Source organism: Blennius ocellaris, assembly GCF_963422515.1.
Source record: "Blennius ocellaris genome assembly, chromosome: 11".
NCBI classification, from domain to species: Eukaryota; Metazoa; Chordata; class Actinopteri; order Blenniiformes; family Blenniidae; genus Blennius; species Blennius ocellaris.
In genome coordinates this window covers 1,973,720-1,981,666 of record NC_137660.1, presented here as the reverse complement: position 1 = coordinate 1,981,666, position 7,947 = coordinate 1,973,720, and positions in this window count along the sequence as shown.

The following is a 7,947-nucleotide window of genomic DNA, read 5'->3' as shown; positions in this document are numbered from 1 at the left end:
TTGAAGCAGTTCTGCCACCTTGTGGACTTCTCTGTGTACTGCAGCCTCCCCACCAACCCGTCACACTGTTCACCAAGCTCAAAGGTGAAATAAAAAACCCGTTGTGACTTCCTCTGAGCTCCATGTGACGTCAAACATGACGTGACCGCAGTCCAGTGGCCATGATGAAGGTGGTACAAACACCATGGAGCTTCAGGGATCTGGGAACGGCGGTCCGTCAAGAGAAGAACCCTGCAGTTCAAACATCTGAGTCCAGTCGACGTCACGAGGTGCCGAAGAATCCCGGGTCAGGATGGAAACGTCTTCCAGCTGGTTTGAGAGGTTTCCAGGGGTTCTGGTGAGCAGAGTGACAAAGATGGGCAGCAGATCTCACTGAGCCGTTTGGTCTGTATTGAGCCGTTTGGTCTGTATTGAGCCGTTTGGTCTATATTGAGCCGTTTGGTCTATATTGAGCCGTTTGGTCTGTATTGAGCCGTTTGGTCTGTATTGAGCCGTTTGGTCTGTATTGAGCCGTTTGGTCTGTATTGAGCCGTTTGGTCTATATTGAGCTGCGCTCGACTCACGGAGGCCCGACGGCACCGTGACATCAAATCAAATCAAACTTTACTTGTAGAACACTTTTCATACATACGTGCCACACAAAGTGCTTCACATAAAAGAGGAAAAATAAAATAAAGTAAAATAGAAACATGCCCACGCCCACACCCAACCACACACACACCAACCTCAACTGCCCATAATAGAATATAAAAACTGATATAAAAATGATGTAAGAATGATTTGAGCTAAACTGTTTAATTCCTCCAAAAACAAAGCAAAGACCAAAAAGAAACTCAGACGTTCTTCTCAGGTGAGCAAAGTCACAAAAGGTGCAGAGAATCTGCAGCACAGGAGAACAGACACAAAAACAGGAATGACGCAGAGACGACAACAAGAGCACACAAGACTAAAGGCACCAGGTGGCGACGCTCCAGAGGCGCTCTCCCAGTCTTCTTCTGTGGTTTTAGTGTTTTTCTGGGGCCGTTCCAGCGCCAACTAAAAAAACAACATTTAATTGGTGTGTTTTCACATCTTCACCCTGGCGCCGCGGCTTTGAGGCTAATGCTAGTTAGCTATCCTTCATGGCAGCACCACATATCAGCTCAGGTCTGTGTGTGTTGCGTTGCTACGCTAAAGAAAATTCTTTGAAGTATTTATACTTTGCTTTGACTCGACCTTTAACACAAGACAAAGAGAAGAGATCGACAGAGAGACACTCGGCCTTACACATATCGACTCAGGAACAACATCGTAACGGTGATCTGGATGAAACCACGTGAGAACGAAGGTTTTCCGCGTCGTGGTTCACCTCAGGTCCAGCCTGACCGCTTCCTGGATGCTGACCGTTGTGTCTGAGTCCACTGCCTCTCCACCACTCTCGCTTTGTGGTGACAGAACGAGTCGTAGAACCGTCTCACTGAGCAAGATGGCCGTCGCCTACGGCGGCTCGCCAACCAAACAAACACAGCAGAATAAGACGGAACGACCGTCGTCACCACACATCTACAATGTCTCTTCCTCTTCCCACTTTCTTCCATTCACAAGCTCAAACTTTGATCAGCGTCAGTTGTTTGCTTGAACACGACAAGCTCACGACGCCGCGTCACCACGTCTGACCGGGTCTGTGGTCGTCGCCTCCGACTCAAGAGGTCGACATCCTGAAGCCAAACGTGTCGTCACTCCAACGTTTATGAGATCCTGGAACCAAAGACGGCTGAAGTCTTAGACTGCAGAAATCACATGATGAGTCGAGCAAACGACGAAACGAGAGCAGATGAAGAGCGAGTGCTTGTCAGAAGGACGTGAACCTCATGAGAGAAACGAAGCTCCACGCTCCTCCACCTCACATCACAAGAGCGTCGATGGAGAGCAAACAAGCCAATCGTGATCCAAAAAAAAGTGGCCAACATGTGTTTATGGATCAATACTCTGTGAAGCAGCGTCAATGATTTAAGGAGAGCAAACAGCTCGGAGCTGCTGCAGGCAATTAGATCTCATTAAGGAAGCCGCCGGATGGAGGGTGGAGGAAGTCAACAGTGTGAGGCGGCGGCGCCGAACTCGCTAGGTGTGGATTCAGCAAATAACCAGACTGATAATGTCCAGGAGGTCGATACCTGGCCTGTACAAAAGGACGGGCGGACCGTGGGAGGTGGGACCTGCTCCACCACGAGGACCGTCCAGGTGAGATACTGACACCTCACGCTTTAGCTTCCATTCCCGTCAGCATTAGGACCACTGCCTTTTAAAGATGTCCAACATGGAGGAAACTCTCTCACTAAAATATGTTTGAAATCTTTCCTTTTTTCTATGAAAAACTCTTTTGTTCATGTAAAATGCCAGTTTTTACATTTTGAAAATCAACTCACTAATATTATATCTGTTCTGCAAAACTTATTTGAATTGTTAGATACTTTTCCTCTTTGAGTCATTTTATATTGTATTAAACCTTGTTCATTAATAATTAATTTCCTTTTACGGCAGTTTTAAAGCATTCCACTTTACATTTTTTGCTATTTTTAAAGTCTTGTCTATTTAATTACATGTTTCAAACATATCCAGGGTTGGATGTCAAATATTAAATAAAAAAAAGGAAAAGAAAATCTCAAATTACTCTAATTAAATATTTTTGAGGTATCATTTTAAGTATTTGTACTTTATACATATGTAACTTTTGCTGTACAACATATTCACCATATGTATAGGCTTTATTTCACTTATGTTAAAATAAGTTCCCCATGAATATGCTCACAATCTAAATTAATGTTAAAATTTAAAAATTTTCTTTGGCATATAAGTAAAATGTTTCACCAGAGAAGATTCTTCTTAAATTGTTACATTTGTTCACAAAAACAAATGACCACGGAATTATTTTATGGATTTTGATGAATGAGCTTTAAAAACACTGAGTATTTTTAACACCAATATTTGTATCTGATTGACATAACAGCAGCTGTGCTTCAGCACAGATGGTTTATTTCTCTTTTCCTTTTTTTTCTTTTTCACTTTGTAATTTTTTTTTTCTTATTTTTCTTTGATACATTTTTTTTCTTAAATTCACCCCTTTTTTTCCTTATTTTTCTTTTTTGTACAAATTTTAACATCACTCTTCCTCGTTTCATTTTTATTTTCTCGCCTACGATTTGACGTATCATAATATCAAAGTGGAGAGAAGAGATGTCAAATCGTGAAAAAGGCGGCGTTATACCTAAAGAAAAAACTTTTTTTTAATACTAAATGATCATCGAACCCCGTCAGAAAAAGACTCTTAATGTGAAGTTTCATATTAAGTTTGTTAAAGCCTCCATGTTACAGAAGGTTGACTGTTGTTCAATATCCATTTCTAATTCAAATTAAACACTTTCATATCACTAACTAACTTTACTACAATATTGCAGCTGAAGTGACTCAAATATCCTAACATCACTTTACGTAATATTTTATAGTGAGTCCCTTCGTCTCTCCAGGACATCATCATCGTCATCTTCATCATCCTCACGATGGCGCCCATCAGTGGGTCTCAGGTGTTCCTGGTGTTGGCCGTCCTCAACCTCACCACTTCACTTCCTGTCAGGTACACCAGGCCACACCAGTCCAAGTCAAACGCCTGAAATCGCTGTGAAAAAGAGAAAATCAGCTGGTTGCTGTTCCGTCTGTGTTTGTGTGAACAGGGACGAGTACGAGGTGGAGCTGCGACAGTCCAACAGGCCGCGGCCGCCGTCCGACGCTCTGCTGGAAGCTGCGCTCAGGTGAAACTCACACCAAGAGCTTCAGTTCTTCAGGGACTCGCACTTCAAAATAAAGGCCAACGATGTTGAAAATAGATCTTCAGTAGCCATTGGTTTCAGAGAGACTGACTCTTTCGCCAGCTCACATGACCTCCGGACGAGGGACTGACCGAGGCGTCGGGTGCTGAGTTTTCATTGGAGTAATTTGTTGATCTGGACTTGAAAAGTGTGTTTTGCCTGACAGATACTGTTTGGCTGCATGTGGTCTCCAGGAAAGTGCATCAAATGATGCTACGTTTCCTCTGATTATAGTTATTCATTTGGTCCCGTCACTAATGTCTCCTCCTCTGGGATAAAGAGGAACATGTGGTGTTTTGGATCCACTGGTTTCCTCGTAAACTGGTGACCGACTTCCTTTAGTGTTTCGTCACAGTTGCTCGTCACAGCAGATACTAAAATAAGACTCGCTCAAGGTCTGACTCCTTATTGTAAATGTGGTTAAATGGCGCTCAGCTCCAGATTTATCAGGTTTTTAACATCGAGCAGCAGCAAGAGACACGGCAGGAAGTCAGTCACTTGTTAGCAGGGAAACCAGTTCATCCAAAACACCTGCTCTGACTCAGAGGTGTGTCACTACCCGGTTCTCATCATTCAATTCAAAGAGGTGTTCAGACGATCGACTCGTCACAAACGACTCACCTCCAGCAGGAAGCCAGAGGGGGTGTGAAGTGTGACGCCCCTGAAAAGGCTCTTATTGGATCCTGTGTTCACGTTTAAATCTGACTTTCTCTCAGACCGGTTCCTTGATGGTGGATTCCTCCGTTTCGACCATGAACACATGACGGAGAAACTTTGCAAATCAGAGCAACAGTTCAGGACTTTGTCTTTTGTCCACTGTGTCCCATGTCTGATGTTTGACTGTGTTTCAGGCACATGATGTCTGCAGGTCTGGACCGCAGGAGGCAGCTGGGAGACATCGAGTTCTCCAACAGATACGCAGAGTTTTTGCGATCCAAAGCCAAACACAGCTCCATCTGCGCCTTCCTGCGCCGCATGCATGCCGTCAAGATGAGGTGAGGCGGTGGCAGAAGGGCAGGACCTGGAACCCCGGCTCTCCCTGAGAACCGCTCCCTCTGTTTCAATTCCTGGGAGTCATTTACCAAAGTTGCAAACGATTCTCTGATCGATTCCAGCCGGTGTGAATGACGTCGCCACTCATGCAAGATACGCAACCTGTGGCGACGTTGTTGACCAGAGCAGCCAGCAGGAAACACTAAAGCTCTCCAGTTTGGTTCCATTTCAGGAGAAAAGAACGTCAACAAGACGACATGCAAAGTGGATATTTCATCAGGGGAATAAAATACGACTAACAAATGGAAACATTTGCAGACAGCAGCGAGAACTTTGAATGAACGTGGCGTTTTTGAACGGCTCCACCAGCAGCAGCGGCGACGTGGCGATGCTGGTTTCATTTCCAAATGAGAATCAATAATCAAATTCTTAAGTAGAATGGAATCAGAATCATAAAAGTCTCATCAATTCCATTCCAGAAGTCCAATACACCATATCCTCTCAACTAAAAGTAACTTTTGGCTTTTTTACAGCCGGTCATGTGACTTAGATTAAAAAACAACTTGTATATCAAAATACATGATTGGTACATAGATGGGTACATACCATCTGTGACCACTAGATGTCACTGTGACAGCAGAAAACTGCTGATGTACCAAGGAAGAACTTCTATTACTACTGGGTTTGGCTCACGGGGCGAGGAAAATGCCTCCAGAAAGAAAGAAACAATCCACACAGAAGAAGTTAAAGCAAAAATAGAAAACAGAAACTGAGGAGTTCAGAGTGAGGAAGTTGTGAAGGACTGGAGAAAAGCAGAGAAACTGTTGTCGTGATAAAGAAAACAAAGAAGCATGAGAGGAAGAGCTGAGGAACAAATTCACAGAACGGCTACACCTTGAAATATTTATCTTTCTGCTTTCTTCTCTTCATGACACATTTTTGATAGATCTTAATAGAAGTCCAGAAAGTAAGGAAAGCTATGTTCAGATATGAAAAGGCTAAAAGAGCGAAGCTCAAGCTTGTTGAGAGCTGCTGGTCCGTCCAGGCAGGCAAGCAGCAGAGCAGCAGAGCAGCAGAGCAGCAGAGCAGCAGAGCAGCAGAGGTTGTGGAGTTCTTGCTGAGTGTTTGATGTCTCCGTCCTCAGCGCTGTGGGAGGAGACGTGGAGAAAGTCAACCAGCTGCTGAAGCAGTACATGTGTCCGTCCGTCTACAACAACTGGCCCACCGACTTCTAGAAGAGACGGAGACGGCGGGAGTCTGCACGCTGCTCACATTGTCATTAAAACAGGTTTTAACCAGGGGAATCTCAGCCTGCTGGGTTATTGTGTGGATGTGTTCTGCTCGACAGCCTCCATCGTGTCCGCTTTCTCATCTGAACTTAAAACGGTTGTTTCCATTTGGGAGACGTTTGTTTGATTCTCTGTATTTGCCATAAAACGGTGAGACTCAACCGGCCGGTGTGGGGAATGAAATGTAAGCATCAAGACGAGCAATGAAGACCGAGATCGTTGAAAGCTCTTCAAACTCCAGTTTGCTGATTAGTTCCTCCTTAAAGGTTCCCTTTTTATCAAGAGTGAGAAAACCTTTGACTGTCGCTGTAAAACTGTTGGTCAGCTTGATACTCATATCAACATAAGAAGCTCTTTTCTCAATTCTATCATGCAACAGCACGAAACAACGTGTTCAATTCATCCAGCTGACTAGAAAAGCACCTGAAGGTGTAGAAATCCACTTCAATCTGGCATGAACAAGGTTCAAGGTGTCTGGAAGTCAAAGCTCAGGAATCTCATGTTAAAGTCAGGAATTTGAGGTCAAGGTTGGAAATATGAGGAAAAACATCAAATATCTCAGGTTAAAATCATGATTCTGAGAAAAAGTTCCAAAACTGACATTTAAAGTGAAAATTCTGAAAAAAGTCTGAAATTTGAAATTAAATTCTGGTCTGAGATTAAAGTCGGAAGTTTGAGGGGGAAAAAGTCAGAAATCTGAGATTAATTTCATAATTCTGAGGGAAAAGTCAGAAAAGCAAGTTTTCACATTGTACAACAATCTATAAGTATTTGCTTTATTTTCTTCTCGTCAGGCTTTTATAACATACCTTTGATATGAATTCACTGGATTCTCCACAATCATCAAATCTCTCTTCATGCTTCCATAGCAACGCTACAGTGGCAATATACTACTATGTCATTTCAAAATATATACCAACATGTCAATGTTAGATTATTGAGATTATTACTAGTGAAGTAGCATTTCTTTATCAACGTAGATCTAGTGGGTGTTAACGTCGTCATATTCATTCATTGAGAATACAAACTATCAACAGTTTTCTTACTATATTAGAACATTCTTGGCTTTGGTACATTTAAAAAGATAAAATGATCATTTTACTTCAATTTAATTTTAACTACAGTTGTGTGAGAAGCAATTGCATCATTCATACAGAATTTCTTACATTTTCAGGAGAATAAAAACATCGATGATGCTTTAAATCAATTTAGACAGAATGGATCATTTACAGTTTTCTTCAGCGCTGTGATTTCTCCTGCAAACATCAAGTATTCAAAAAATGTTTCTAAAGCACTTGACAGGCTTATTATCTTATTAGCTTATTAAGATTACTTTTTTTTCTTTTCCCTGTAATTTAGTTTTTTAACATTACATTTCCCAGACAAAAGTGACCCCTAGTATTTCAAATAAAAATGCTTTGTAATTTTTTTCTATAAAAAAAAAACAAAAAACTGGCCCCTTGTTTAGAAGCACAAGGCCTGTAGCTACGTTTTCATGTTTCATGCACAGCTGGGTTGGTAGAACAGCGGTCTTCTGATTGTAAGGTTCTCAGGTGAACGCTCTCCTCTGACCGTTCATGTGAACCCCCATCACTGAACCCCAACATCTAACTGATCGAGCCGTCGTCTCGCAGTCGGAAGGTTCTGGGATCGACAGCCTCCTCTGACTGCCGAGGGTCACCTGATCGTCTTTTCCTTTCAGAGTCGTCGTCGGGAGAACGTTCCCCGCCACTCTGCCCGTTCTCCTCCATCTTTCTACCATGAGCAGGACCACGACGCTCCACCACCGTGAGGCTCACCAGCAGCGGCGGCGGCATCCCGCC